Raw genomic sequence first — 16,173 nt, forward strand, 5'->3', positions numbered from 1 at the left:
TTAGAAGGGGAGATACAAGAGAGAAATTCAGAGGGAGGAGACATCATTGGTGCCCACGATAGGTCATCAGGACGGCTGGCTGTACGGTCCTGCCGCATCAGAGAAGACAGCGGTGTGTAGACCAAGGGACTCAATCACAGCCAGAAGAGAGAAAGCAGATAGGCACACAGGAAATCCTGAGGCTATGCTAGAGAGGGGTATAGCAGAGGTCACCATCACGGAAGTGAGAGCCAAGCTGGAGCCACTGGGTGGATCGCTATGATGGTGGGCGGTCGCCAAACCAAGGAGACTGGGAATGGTAGATGAGCAGTTCAAGTCCCCAGCAAGGTCATATCAGAGAACAGCCACCAAGAGGATGAAGGTAAACGGGGTCAGCTGGGAAGAATTGGAACACTTCCCACACCAATCTAAACACTTCTTTAGGGAGAATAACAATGGAAGGGCAGAGAGCCTCTGGCAATAGGCAGACAGCATATTGTGAACCCTAGAAAACCCAGCCTGTGTTTCTAGACAATGCCGCCTCACCTGGTCCTCCTCCTTCCTAGTTGAGCAGTGTCCTAGAGAAATGAAAGAAGACTCGCAGGAGGAAATTCACTGCAGCTAAGATGGCTCTCATGCCTCTGCCGATGGCATTTGCTCTGTTCCTGTTCTAGCCGACTGCCTGGTTCAGGGCGCAGTGACTGCTTTAGCTTGGGTAGCTGCAATAGCTCCAGCCTGCTTGGATAGTTGCAATAGCTCTAGCCTGCATGGATAGCTGTAACAGCCCCAGCCTGCATGGATAGCTGCAATAGCCCCAGCCTGGCTTGCCCACTCAGAGCACCTCACACATTATCAAATGCCCCCCAAGAGCACTGACTGGCTATCACCATACCCGTCTGCAGTGATCCATGCCCCTCAGCCCAGGAGACTGGCCACAGTGTTCCACCCCTGAGCCACTTAGTGGAAAACTATCCTCAAATGTCACACATGCTTTTCCTCAACTCAATTTCCTCTCCTTTGAATTTTCTCAGCTTTTAGAACCTACTTCCCTTTGTCCACAACAGCATCTGGTTGAAGAGATAGCGAAGACAGCCTAAAACAATGCATTTGGATGTGTGGCATGTAACGCGTCACAGCATGGGATTCTCCAATTAATGGTGTATGGAATAAAGGCCTGGCCTGGAGGTATTGCTGGCGGTAGAATGGATGCTTAGCCTTCCCAAGACCCTGGCTTGGTCCCTAGCACCCTACAAATTTTTGATTAAAATAAATTTACAAGTCAAAGTATGTAATGATAGCATTCAAAGACCTCCAAAATTAGGATTCAACTTTTTTTTTTTTCCTTTCTCCATTTTTCTCTGCTTTGAAATTAAGTCTAAGTTTCACAGTCCGGATGGGCCCTGTCTTTCCCAGGAGATACGGTGCTGTGACCTGCTCAGTTTTCCACACAGCATGCAATGCAGCCAGAGAAAAGAAAGCCTTTGTTCTGGGATCCCGCCATGTATCCACTCCACCTGCCACGGCAGTAAAACGTGTAAGTCAGGTCCAGCTGACCCAAACAGCCTTCCCACCACACTGGCTCCAAAAGGCCTGAGAGTGTGTGTGTTTGTTTGACAGAAAGACAAGAGTTTCTGGGCTTCTCTGGTGCAAACATTTTCCCTCCTGTTAGGTGTAAGATTTCAGGCTCTTTTCTGAAACCTTAGAAGCCAGAAACAGCCAGCATTGTTTTCTTTAAACTGTAAAGAGATGATCTGGCATGCATCATCTCAGCCATGAACATTAATGTTCCTCACATATGAACAAGACCCACCATGGCCTGGAGCAGCTGCTCTCAGACATACATGCTAATGTTCCTCACATATGAGCATCCTGATTAAATGGGATAATGATGTCACCATTAAATGAGCTTAAATAAATAACAACAATGAACTTTTCCTATTCACAATTACGGTACAAAATTTTCCTGCAAGTTAACTGTGCATGCTACAGCTTATGGAGCTGGGTAGCACCATTGCTCTTTCTGGATTCAGCTTTGATGATGCTGGTTTGGAAGGCTGTGTAGTCCCAAAGAAAATGTCAACCTGGAGCATCCAATTAACATGTAGGCTTTCAGAAAGCTTTGCCCATTAACACATGCCATGTCAGTCACTAATTCCTTATAGTCTCCTAGGCTGAGGCAGCCCGGGGACTTATGATTCAACCAGGGACTTATGATTCAACCATTTACAACCCTTGCACGGCTTCCCTAGTGTAGAACCACACCCATTGCTTACTGGCTGTGCTCAAGCTGAGAATCTGCCTTCCTTCTGTCCCCAGTACTCGGTGTCAGACCACAGTGGGTCCTGTGGGGGAGACAAGAACACTCAAGTTACAGAGGCGGCCCACATAGCTGCTTTTATCTCAGAGGTTTCGAGAAAAGAAAGAAGAAAAGAAAGGCCACCTTTCAGCTTACTCATTCAGTCTTTTAATTCCAAAATAGAAAACACAAGCAGTTTCCAGCTTTTGGGCCAAGTCGGAAGAACCTAAAGCCAGAGAAGATAACCATTGCTGGTGTTCAGCTCTTAGGTCCCTGGGCCTCTGGGAAGGCTGCACTGGGCATCAGTTAACCAGCAGGTTCACGGCCATAAAATTAGAAAACCAAAAGGAATCAGATAAAAATAAAATGGAAGAAAATGGGGCATGCCTCCTCACAGATGTGAGCAAAACAGGCTGACTCCTCTTTTGTTGAAACGCATGACTCAAGGAGGCAGCCTGAAGACTAGGAAAGCAGTCATCCAGCGTTCCCGCGAGATCTGCCCATCTTTCCTGTGTGGTAACTGTCAGTGTGTGTTCCTGAAGATGAGCCCTCTGCACCTGCGCTGTGTGGTATGGAGGGAATGCAGATCGGTATTTAAAGAAAGGGGTTCATCTACAGACACCTTTGTGAACAAGACTCTGTCTACACTTGCCTTGGGTCTTCCGAGTTTTACAACTGAGAATGCAGAGTCGCTTTTCCCTAAGTAACACATAGGAAGTGTCAGCCTGTGTCTGCTCTCTCTGAAAGTGATAGAAACTCCTGAAATTGCTAGCATGGGGATCGGGATTTTCCCGTGTATGATGATCCACAGTCTCCTTTGAAGAACACAGCTGAATGGACTCCTGAAAGGGTCACCATCTCTTCTCCTCCCTGCACCTCCAAAGTCCAATCCCTTAACAAAGCCGCACCCTCCCGGGCTGAGACGCTTCGTGCTCCTTACCTGCATAGCGGCTCTGTTTGTTCTGTGGGGCTCCTCGAAAACTTAAAAAGAAGTTCACCTTTCCAAGGGTTTCACTAAACTACCTAAGACGACAGTTAGCACTCTGACTAAGCCTGGTTCTATATATGTCTCCGGGGAAACCTATCTAATATTAGCATCATGCTAAGAAACAGATTCAATTATGAAACAAATCACACAAGTCAAATTTAATAAGCTAGAAACACAGCTCTAGGAAAGCGTTCATGTTCCCTGTGCTGATTATATCTTCACTAGGACCCAGTAGACTGGGGTGGACTGATGATGATGATATACAGTAATCAAATGTATTTGGGGCTCATTCATATTCATCCTGCATTTTTCTTATCACCATATTCTACCCCCGCCAGTGTGTGAAATCTACCTGGAGTTTCAGAGTAAACACAAGAGAATGCAATGATAACAGGAAAAATAATAGCAATAATTGAACTAATGATCTGTTAACCAACTTTCCAGGTATAACTGGAAACTGTAAGTACTCAGAACATTCTTCTAATGGATAAAGAAAATCAAGAAAGAAGCTTAAAGCCTCCATGTACAAAAACAAGGATAAGTCACTGAGGAGAAGCCAAAGATAGAAAAAGTGATCCGACTTGGAGAAGGTAGGTTTCTTTCTTTGTATCAGCAACGTGGTGAGGCACTCTGCTTACAAATGTGGTCATGACAACTGCCAGAGCATCTAGCCTCTCACTGAATTAAACGTAACTTAGGTTACTGAGGTTCCTGAAGATGCTAAGAAAAAGACACCCAGAGCAAGAACTCTATAACAACAGAGAAAGACCAAACCTGTCAATAACCTAATTCTCCTCCCCTTCAAAAGAGGAGGAATGCAGACACTCTTCTCCTTACACTATTTTACCCAAAGACTTGTACCACAAGGCAGCACTTGTATTTTCATTTGGCAAGTCTTAGAACTATACCATGAAGTGCTTCTTTTTCTCTTTACTGGTGAATGGAAATTCATTCATTCATTCATTCTTCATTTTTACTCTTCTTTTCACTCTGTTGAATTTATTCCAGTACCATGACTCGTCTCTTCCAAGGTGTCTTTTCTGTGCAACCCACTCCTCTAACTCAGCAACGATTTGCTCCTTGTCAGTGAGGATGATCCAGCGTGGCCACGAGAACTCACATCTGCACGGGTCTAACTGTGGACCCCTCGCCAACCTCCATACGACCAGGACCCCGTACCTGCGCCCTATGTTCGGCAACAGCTTCTGTGCTTTAATGTAGCAAAACTTCAACACTGTTTGTAGGCCACCTTGGGCCTGGCCACACTACCCACCCAGGCCTCACACTGTCCCGAGTATTAGTTCTCTGAAGTGACACCTGTCAGATACACGGTGGCTTTTCAGATATGTATCTCCTTACCACCCAGGCTTGTGCCTCCGCACTTGCAAGCCTTTGTGAGGTTTTCTAGGTTAGGAGAGCAGAGCGTTTTTCTTTTTAGGCCACTTCCAGGAAGAGAAGCGGTGACATCTTAAGTGAATGAATAACCTAACGTGCTGCATTATTTTTAGAAAAGAAAAGAAGAAACCACAAAACAAGCAGCAATAATTCCAGCTCAAAGGGGTCAATATCTGATTTGTTTTTCCTGACAAATTCCAAGTTTAGGTTGTTTTTTTTTTTTCTTGTATCTGAGTTAAGTCCAAAACCCCCCACAAGACTATTTGATGGTAGAGTCTGCCCGAGACTCAGTAACCTTATTACAAAGAACAAATAAGTGGAAACTCACTACTTCATGCTTCATACCAAGATCCCAGCAACTTGGAAACCTGAGGCAGGAGGATGGCTGGGAGCTACAGCAGTGAGTTAAGCCTGAACTATAGTGTAAGGCCCTGTCTCCAGTTAGTCATTCTAAAAAATAAAAACATCTGCATGTAATTTTACCCATTCTTCCCCCCAACAGCTTCTAGATCTTCCTCCACCCCAGTCAATCTTTTAAGGACAGACTTTATTTTGAGCTTTTCTCTGGCTGCCTCACATACCATCTTTAAGTTTCTCCATTTGACAAAGACTAAGAGCACACTAAGTATGACTCTCGGGACTGGGGACACAATGGGTGACAAAAACCACTGCTTTCTTGACGCTCAGTCTCACCTAGCACCTCGAATAGTGTCAGCACAAAGCCTGCATCTACCAGATACTCACTGAGGCATTCTGCATGAGCCAGGGAACCTGAATATGAAAACAGTGGTTTCAGGCGTGGTTTAACGTGCTGAAACAGCACGCTCAGATACAGGGAAGTGACACCTGGCCACTAGGGGAAAGGACAAGCCCAAAGTGCAGGTAGGATACACAGAGCACCTAGAGCCTCTCTGCAAGTCACCACATCCTTTGGAAACGTAATTATATTAACCACATGGTAGGCTGCTTGCTACTGGGCTAAAGATGTGGGCCGGTAACAAGCACTTGTCTGGTGCCCAGGAATCCTGAGTTCTAGCCTGAGTACTGAAAAGGGGAGAAAATGTTCATTGATAAGAGACTCAAATAATGTCTAGACTATTCAGAAAAGCAAGGGTTGGGGCACCGAATATAGCTTAGATGCACACCATTTATTTTCAACATTTTTATTTCTTAGCATGATATGTCTTACAGTTACTAAGTAGCAAAGCACCTTAACACATAATAGCTTGAACCAGCCATTTTACTTGGCTCATAACCTGAGGCTCAAGAATTCAGAAATAACTGGGTTGGGCAGCACTGGGTCAGGGTTTTCTGGGTGACTCTGGATCCTTCTCCGGGTATGGCTGGGGTCCTCTGCAGGCTCCAGTGGGTGGGTGTCTGAGCCGGCTCCACTCAAACTGCTTCTTGATGATGTGAACTTGACCTCAGCCTGGCTACGGGCTAACGTGCCTCAGTGGGGATCTCAGTGAAGCCACATTGCCCTGCGGCAGTTAGCATCCCAGAGCTAGTGTTCAAGAACAGTCAGCAGAATTCACAGAACCTTTTACAACCCAGAGTCGCATACGGCCCCCCTCCTGCCATGTGCTCTGCACCAACTGGAGATAACTTGAGAATACACAGACTCCGCCTATTCCTGGGAGGGGACTTCTCGGCTTATGTTTCCTTTCTGTTTCTGGAGCTGGTGGTTAAACCTGTAGCTTAAACATTTTAACATGTCTTTCTACTAGCCTGCATCCCTACCATGGCTACTTAAAAAATAAAATACCAGCAAAGTATATGAAGAGGTAAGTACATATTAGTTTTAATGGAAGTGTGTGATGGGGTAAACATTGTATTGTGGTTGCAAGTCCTTATAAGGGAAACAGGCTATTCTGTTCTGTGCAAACACTGCCTTTAATTAAATAAGCTAAGCTTAACTAACTGATGTTTTAACAAAGGAATCAGAAAACAGTTCTTGGACTTCAGACTCTTAACCAACAAAAGGCCTCAACCAACCGTGCAGGCTGCCTGCCTTCCAAGGAGCTTTTAGGGTACACTGGGCCCCTCCTCTGCTCAGCAGCTGGGTGCTCACACCTGCTGCGGGTTCAAAGGTTGGCAGCAAGTAGGCAGGTGTGAGAGACAAGAGAGAAAAGAATGAGTCCATCTCTATGCCCAGCTCTGTGAAGGTGTCTTCCTTCTTTCTCTTTCCTATAACCCCAAGCAACCATCCTTCCAAATGAGCTCTTTAGTTTGTTCTAGATAAAAACAGCAGCTCTATCCTGTAATCTTTAAGTCACCACAGCCGAGGGAACAGTCCTATTCCACAGGGGGTTGGACCACTAAGTCCTAGCAAGACTTGGGAATCTCCAGAAGCAAGCTTAGAGACTGCCCAAGTCTATGATGGTCAGCTGCTGGAGCAGAGGCAGTACATCCAGGCTCCCTAATAAGCAGCTGTAATTCTATGAAATGGGATTTAGAAAATAAAGGCAAAACTGAAGCATGTGGGATGTTACTATTCACTATCCTCCTTCAAAATAAATAAATTAAATCAGAGAAAAAAAACACTATGGAATTCTGAATGATGAATTCCAGGGTGAATCCAAGGTTCACAGAAGGATCCAGGTCAAAGATCTGTGGAGCTGTACTCCACTGAAGCTCACAGGCCTCGGGGCTGCCTTCCTGACTGACACCCTTGCCACCCCACCCCCAAGCTCCCAGGACACTCCCCTGGGAGGTCACATGCTCTCACCTCACAGGAGTACCTTTCCACAGTGACTAACTTGACATGACTCTCAAAGTCAAACTTGACCACACTGTTTTATCTCTGTCAGAACACAGTCCAAGTCATATGAGAATTCTGAGTACTTTGTAAGAAAACAAGGCAACAGTCTTGTGACCTCAGATTCTTCAAACCACGGAATTGTTCTTGGAAAGTGTTTCTGTGCTCCTCTCAGGTGTAGTGGACAGGAGAGAGTTTACTTCAACTGCTGTTAAATGTCTCTATGGGAAAACATGGTTTTGCCATGTGTGGCTTGTCCCTGTGATTGAACATCTCACTCAGGTGACTCTTCTTAACCCTGAGAGTACAAATTGTCTGATGCTCTGAATAAAGTTGGCTATTGCATAAGACTTTAGCCCACCTTATTTTTAGGCCTCAATCTCCCAGGTTTACACCACCAACTAGAGCAGTAAGCATTTAACCACATAACTTCCCTACCTATCCATGGCAGGGAAAGGCCAAATATTAGCAAAAGTATTTATAAGTAGATGGCAGAACACTGCCTAAAGATTGAACATTAAAAATAAGTTATATGGGTGCTGGAGAAATGCCTCAGAGGTTAAGAGGATCCAAGTTCAGTTTATAGCACCCACATGGCAGCTCACAATCACCTGAACAGAAGTAATACATATGTGTTTATGTATGTGAGTATAAATGTATGCATATGTTTGTACATATGCATATATATGTATATATAAATGTGTGCACATGCATATGTATGCATGTGTGTGTGATGTGTGGGTATATATAAGCATATTTATATGTATGTGTTTATATGCATACATACATGTATGCACATACACATATATATTTTATACATATACATATGTATGAACATGTATGTATATGGATTCTGATATAGAAATTAATACTTTGTATCCATATAGATTTGATTTATTGATACAGATTTAAGGTCAGTTTTGTTATATGTATGTTTCTCCTCTTGTTTAGGCATTATGTTTATACAGCGCTTTTAAAAATGTAATGTATAATTAAATACAGATTGTAGTCACCTATGATAGTCAAAACTTATAATTAGGTTACTTAGGTTTTCTAGATATACAGAGATATATTTCAGATGGATAATCTTCAAACCTTTCAAAGACCTTCAGAATATAGAATTTAAAATAGTCTAGGGTTTTTCATGACTATGAGACACAATTGCTCCAGGAAACACCAGTTACTTCAGAGTGGAAGATGGGCATTGAAGAAACTCGTTATGGAGTTTGCTTTCAATATGGTGAAACTAGTTATTTAGGCAAGAAACTGCTCTCGTCTGGATTGTTTGATAAACTGGACATACAGGACCCCACAGGAAAGTGACTGCTGAACTTGATGGGAAAGTCCTAACGGGTTCCTGCTTCATGGAAGAGTCTGTCAGATATTCTGCAGGACACAGAGAAAAATGACTGACAAAATGCCAATACAGGGTGGACAGCTTAAAATTTCCTGCTTTACTGAGAAGTCTACCAGACACAGTCGGCCTATGGGTTGAAGATGGATGCGCCAACATTACAAAATAACTTTGGGTGACTGTCCAGGTAGCGAGATGTCTCTGTCAATTCTAATGTTTGTATATTATCCTTCTATGGTCTTTGATGGAGTTGAAGACTGATAGTTATGGCTACAGTTTTCCTTAGTTAAGATAAAAGATAAGTTACATATAAGCTTTAGACTCACAAAGATAGGATGAATGATAGAATATTTTCTTTAAATCTTGTTAAATGTTAATGGACTAAATATTGTAACTATAGTTCTTACTTGATAACTGTTTTCTTATATATAATTTTGCTATGTTAAAGTTAAAACCCTTCTTTTTATTTAGACAGAAAAGAGGAGGTGAAGGGGAATGTTCTTCTGTGTATATATTTCTCTTATTAGTTAATAAATAAAATACTGATTGGCTGACTGGTCAAACAGGAAGTGACATAGCTGGGCAGAATCAGAATATAAGCAGGGACAAGCAGGAAATCACTATTTTCTTTGCGGACACTGAGCAGTCATCATGTAGCAAGCAAAGGAGTTTCAGGCTCAGCATTCCCCAGTAAGATAAGACCATGTGAAAATACTTAGATTAATAGAAATGGGTTAATAATTAAGACAGGGTTAGCCAATAAGAAACCCTAGTCACTGGCCAACATTTCATAATTAACATAGCGTCCATGTGTTCATTTGGTGCTCAAGGGCGGAAGGACCTGCCAAGCCAAGAACCTTACATTACAGGATTCACTCCCGTTTCTCCTGTGCCAGACTCTGGGATGGGTGCTGATGATTTCACAGTAGGCATACCTTCCATCCATCTGTGTGTTTCAAGATACAGGAGATTATATCACACTTTAAACATTAAGAACTGTCTTTTAAAATCCAGTACTCCAAATATCATACAGCAAACTCACAGACCCTTTGAGAAACTTGAGCTGAAGCCGACAGCAGGATGGATTAAGGTCACAGCTTCCCTGAGTGCTAAAGGCAGACACACATGCAACTTTCTCTTGGCTTCCTGTCTGGGAGCATTGACCTAAAAAAAAGTTTTGTCAGGTATAGTAGCACATGCCTTTAATCCCAGAATTTGGGAGGCCGAAGCAAGTGGATCTCTTTGAGTCTGAGGCCAGCCTGGTCTACAGAGTGAGTTCCAGGATAGCCCAGGACTATATAGTAAAACAGTGTCTCAAAACATTTCCCCACCCCAAAAAGAGGCTTAAGAGGAGAAAGAGAAGGCAAGGTGCTGTTTTCCAGTATTTGAAGCACTGTTGAAAGGAGGACACCGACTCCCTCTACCTCAGGGGAACCAACTGTTGACAAACACCTATAGAGAAGACATCTGAGCTATTCTACTTCAGAAGGCAGGGCTAAGGCTTATGGGTAGCCATGAAAGCCCCAGACTTACTTTATCACTAATAAAAAGACCACAACTGAGTCACTGAAGAACCTTTAAGAGGCAAAATGATATCTGCCATTGAAGTTGTGGCCTTTGCAGCAGCAAAGGCCTGGCGCATTCAACGATACTTGTGATACCCTCTTCCTACCCCCAAGGGACTAGTTCTTATCCATCCTATGGGATGGGATGTCTTCATCTTTGTACAAATAAACTTCCCAGGATCTTGATTCTGTATCTGTACCAAGAACATGTCTCCCTGCTCCAATGTTGAAGATGGTCTCACTAAGGACTACCTCCTTAGTCATCAAGGTTGCAGGAAGAAGCTGGAAGCGCTGTGATTGAGAGGGCAGGTGAGGGATTGACCCAGGAAAAACATCTTCTGTGTACACTGAGTGCACGGCTGTGAGTGACTCACTGAAGAAAGACAGCTGTTCTCATGACCTGTGTCCTGCTCAGGCCCACAGAAACACAGGCATCTGAGCAGCAGCCACCGGGCTTAGGCCTGACCCACATACGTTGTCAATGATTCACTGAAAGGCTTGAGAAACTGTGATTTCTCCCAACCTCTCTTCTCTACTTCTTTCTCAACTTCATGGTACACTGTCACCTGTAAACGCTGTTAGCAAATCCACCATGCTGTGGAGAATTAATATCTGCAATACAGTTGAGAATCTACCTAGAACTTACCAATGGTTCTTCACATCAGAGTCATGCTTTACACACTGTGATACAACACTTAATTCCCTTCCGATATCCTTCCATGATGAGACATGCAGGCACACAGGCGCAGTGTGCTCTCGCCTGCCCTATGGCATGCTTCATCAGCTCTTGAATCTGATTTTTCCACATTCTGCTATTTTTTGATACAGCATGCGTCACACATTAATGGCCACCGCGGCTTACCACTCAGCATGTCTATCATCGAGGTTGCATATTTCCTTTCTTAGTTGTATGTAAGTGGTGGCCTTCTAATAAACATAGGTTTGGTTCAGGGAAATGGCGGGCAGTTCTGCACGCAGTCATCCTGATGGGGGTGAGTGAGAGCAGACACTCGGGGTGGCTCTTGTCTTATCCCATCAACCTCCGCTGATTTCAGCCACAACCACAGTGAGGGAATCCAAGTAGAGCGGCCTCAGCTGAAAGCTCACACTACAAGCAGGACGGGGTCTCTTCTTTTCTTCTCTGGGACAGAGTTGCCAACTTAGCTAGAAGGCAAGGCCCACCCAGAAGCGTGGGAACAAGAGCAGTCAAGAGCACAGGCTAGCTGCGGCCTACGGTGGGACCCTAAATGTCCCAGCTCCCATTGAGCAGAGAGAGGAATCCAGGGGCAGAATCAGATTGTCAGCCTTCACAACACACTCTGCTGTCAACAGTTCTCTGTCTGGGCTCCCTCTTCCCTCACTCCACCTTCCTGGAATAATAAAAAATAAAAACCTACCTGTACTCAGATCCCAGCTTCAGACTCTTCTTTCATGAAACCAAACTAGGGCAAACTTGAGGGAACCAAGCCTTAGTCGATTATTTAACGAGTAATGCCTTATGAGTCAAAGGTATCCTTGCAAATCAACTGCCTGGAATTTGAGATCTATTTTCCACAGAAATTCCATTGTAAAGTATTAGCTTTCTATGCCAGGTCGAAAATAATCATTTACTCTGTAACAGTACAGGCAGCCAGCTTAACAGTTCCTAAGGAAATGGATAATGACTTTGTCACATCTTGTTTCTTTGCCAGGAAAAAACCAAACACCTTAACACACACACACACACACACACACACACACACACACACACACACACACACACACACACACACACACACGGGGGCGGGGGGGTGGTAGTGGTAAAGGATGGTTTCTACAGAATCAAAACTGCTTGTATTGATAGTAATTTAAGCCCTGATAACAACTGAAATCCAAGACAGACAGAAAGAAAACTAAAGTCACCAAAGCTCCCAAAAAGGGAAAAGCAGAATCAAGTGAGTTGAGCAAGAAAACACATCTTTAAGTTCCTTGGCTGACGACAAGCAGGATGCAAGGAAAGAGGGCAGGCAATGTAACGCGGGTCTGCTCCGCTGGGCTTTGCAAGCTATGAAACCGAGAGCGCGGGTCATCAGGAAGTACACCTCCAAGTCAATGTGAAAGCTAAAAGTCAAGGCACGAAATCTCAGGAGCCTGAGCTGAAAGGAACCTCTGAGCTTCATCTCATACAATTTCTATTTTCAGGGGGTGAACGCAGGGCTTGGCAATACAGCAGGTACGTGCTTGCGCCTGCCCTACAGCCCTGGCCCTCTCATAACTTTATTAGTAAATTGTATGTACGCGCCCCCATAATTACCATCTGCTCCTTTAATACTCAAGCCAACAATTTCTCCCTATAAAACCCCAGTTTAAAGATTTTATTGTTCATTTCCAGTGCTTGTGGTCCCAGGAGATAGAACCCGGAGAAAATAGAGATGAAGACACTTGAGACTAAGAAGTCAGAATCTCATGTGGACATCCTTTCCCACAGCTGAGTATAAATTCACCCTTGGGTTGTTTCCTTCTCTGGATTCTGAACAAACAAAAGGCAACTACTTGCTCAAGTAAAAAGCAAAAATACGCATTTTAGTAATGAATAAAGAATTTATATTGAGCTTCGTGCATTCCTTCTGGTTAACTAGTGGGCATGAACTGTAAAGGTGAAGCAAAAGTCACACTCATGTCACGTAGATGCGTGTAAGTCCATTACTACAAGTGCAACAGAAAATACAAAAACCTCATGAAAGCTTGGAAATTTGGTAAGAAAAGCCAAAGTCAGCATTAATTATGTTGAGGACACATGGACACTCTTTTTTCTGTTTCCTCAGAAAGTGCTAAGCTCAGAGAGAAAATATTCTTTACTTTTCTTCCCAGTAAAAACTGATTAAAAAAAAAGACAAAGCACCACAGGGGAATAACCCTCAAGGTTCGCAAGAGAATCTTCCTATTAATTTTGGTCTAAACAAAAATAAGCGGGACCAAACACTTTAGACACAGGCCTGCTGTGCAACTTCTAGAACGGGGTGGGACACCCACAGCACACTGGGCTCCAGTGAATGAACACTGCTGGAGATGATTGCGCACACTGGGCTCCAGTGAATGAACACTGCTGGAGATGATTGCGCACACTGGGCTCCAGTGAATGAACACTGCTGGAGATTGAGCACACTGTGTTCCAGTGAATGAACACTGCTGGAGATTGAGCACACTGGGCTCCGGTGAGTGAACACTGCTGGAGATTGGGAATGCTTTCATTTCTGTTCTAAGTGCAAGTCTCATCTCACTCTGACACAAGCAGGAATGGAAGGAGCTTTGGGACCATCGATGGCAACCATTCCTCGGGATGGGATTAAGTGTTCTGTGTCACAAAACAATGAAAAGGAAAGACACGAGACAATGTGGAGGGCCCTGGTCTGGTCTACTTGTTCAAACACTGAACAAGGGACTCCAACAGGACCGCAGTCTTGGAGAGACACCTGAACCACTCAGACACTAGACTGACACAGAGAGTTCTATTCAGCAAGGCTACTAATGGGTGAGCTAAGAAGTTTAAGGAGTCCAAGCTCTGGCTTTAAGAATGGGGAAGTTGAAGTTCATGAGGCTCCAAGATTCAGCCAGTGCCACCATGTAACCGCTAACCACAACAGCTGTTATCAAGTCTTGGAACATTTGGTACAGTACACTGGCAACATCAGACCGTACAGCCTAAGTTTTCATGTCCAAACTAGTTATTGTCAGCATCTTTGGAGAATACGCTGAAAATGGATGAAAGTTGTTCTTACATAAGCCACCTCGGAACATTAAGTGCTCAAATTATTCCCCCAGTTCGATGCAGTTCATGAAACAATCCTACAATGTTCTCAAGGCTGGGCCTTGCATCTCCATGGTGAAGAATACAGTTAGCTCACATCAGGGTTCCCTGGCCCCAACAACACACAGTCGTTAGATGAAACTGTAAACACACCAGCCCCTGACCTCTTTCCCAGAACTCATCTAAATGACTCTGGCCTTTCTAGACATCATACCCCTGAAGTACTTTCCCTTCAGCACTCCAATTGCTCAGGCAACCATCTGTGACTACATTGCGGAGATGCAGCCTTTGACAGTTCTGCTGGGGAGTTAGCACCTCTCTTTCCAAACCAAATGACTCTTCCCCAGGCTGGCTTCTTTACAGGAAAATGATACCAGCAGGTTCTTATTTCCATCTCTGCAGGAAAGGTTGCTCAGAAGTTGAGTTTCAACGGCTCCTATTAAAGTACTGAGTGTCTGCTGAATGATGACCAAACTCTTAATATTCCTCTTAAATAGACATTTACTAAGCAAGGGCTGTTATGCCTCTCAGTATGCAAGCCAAGTAGATTCTCAGAAAAAAATAAAAGAGAATTAAGCACATTAGGAAACAGCAAGCTTGCATCCTGACTAAGTGACTCAGAGTCAAGGATTATATTTGGTAGAAGGGTGCGAGGGACTGACCCCCACTGTCTATGGAAGGTCCTTCCACAGCACAAATAATAAACGCTAAATGAACAAAGGCAAAGGTGCATGGAATGGATGAGCAAAAAAGAACGCCAAGTCACTTTGGACCAAGGCAATGGGACTTCATTTAAAACATGGCCAGTGCTACTTGACACTCCTTTAAATGTTCCGTGACATGACGTAGAGCATGGCGTGTATCCAGGCTGGAGACAAAAGCTCATGAAGGAAATAATTTTCATTCTAATCAGTGGAGGAGTCAAGAAGGAAAAACTCTCCGGGGATGGGGAAGGGGCTTCTCAGATGTTGACCACACTCAAGAGAAGGGGTGTGGGAGCAGGAAGGCTCAGACAGACAGACAGACAGACAGACAGACGGACGGACGGACGGATGAAGTTTCCCCTCACAAAACGCCCGTCTTCCACTCTCACAGCGTTTATTCCGCCCTGCTTCATCCTGAAACCCCAGGTTTCTTGAGAAACAAATTAACAACAAGGCTCAAATACACGGTGACTCAGGTGAGGCACATCCTGAGCCCCTGGAGTCCATGTACTGCTTTGTGAACAATCTGTCTATCCAAACACTTGGGTTTATCATTAGTATCATTATTACTCAATTTAAAGCATCTTTAGACATCAAGTTATTATCCTCTTCATCAAGACAGAGTTACCTTTTAATCCTTTCTCCATAAGGACATAGAGTCCCAAGGTAAGCCATCAAACCAAAATAGCTCTACAATGCCTGTGTAATGACAGTGGCTTTCTCATTACTCATATACCAAGAACCATTTCCATGCCTGGAATGCACATAAACGTCCACTAGAGACACACTTAGCCTGGGCAGACCAGCTGCGAAGAAATTATTTAGACAGGAAAGTACTCTCTCCACTCCAACTCTATGAACTCGGTTCTTTTGGCCAGCCACTCACATAGCTCAGCAATGAAAACCAACAAACAAACAAACAAAAAAAAAAAAAACTAGAGGCAGTATTTGGAGAAGTCTAGGAGGCACAGAGCATGTCACAGGAGGCGGGCTTTGAGACTTCAGAGCCTTACCTTACTTCTAGTTGTGATGCTACAGTCACTGGACACTGACCTCTATGGGACCATGAGCCCAACTTCCTTGGTCATGGCAGTTTATCACGGCAGCAGAAAAGTAACTGATCCAGGAACAGACATAGGGATAGTGATTTCTGCAGACCTCCCTGTGCTACCTCCTACCTAAATAAGTAAAATAATAACAATGCCTTAAAGTTTACCTAACGGCACAGTACAGAGAACCAAAGGCTAAGATCAGTTTCAGTTTGAATGTCCTGGGAACAATCTAGAAATTCATGTTACTGCTCTTTGAAGGTAAACTACAGAATGGTAACTGGGGTTTGAGGAGGTA

The 16,173-nt window shown here is 44.0% G+C and overlaps 1 protein-coding gene across 6 annotated transcripts in view; it reads right to left on the minus strand.

Annotated features, from left to right (window-relative positions):
• The window catches only part of Osbpl3 (oxysterol binding protein like 3), a 175,807-nt gene that overhangs the window by 134,224 nt on the left and 25,410 nt on the right, over positions 1–16,173 (minus strand). Inside the window, exon 1 of one of the 6 annotated variants that reach the window (XM_005087179.4) lies at positions 11,733–11,832. The exons of the other annotated variants lie outside the window; for them this stretch is intronic. The gene's annotated coding sequence lies outside the window, so the exon portion shown is untranslated. Of the gene's footprint in view, positions 1–11,732; positions 11,833–16,173 lie in introns of those variants that run through there. 6 annotated transcript variants of the gene reach the window in all.

This window comes from Mesocricetus auratus, unplaced genomic scaffold (genome assembly GCF_017639785.1).
Source record: "Mesocricetus auratus isolate SY011 unplaced genomic scaffold, BCM_Maur_2.0 Super-Scaffold_100676, whole genome shotgun sequence".
Classification (NCBI taxonomy): Eukaryota; Metazoa; Chordata; class Mammalia; order Rodentia; family Cricetidae; genus Mesocricetus; species Mesocricetus auratus.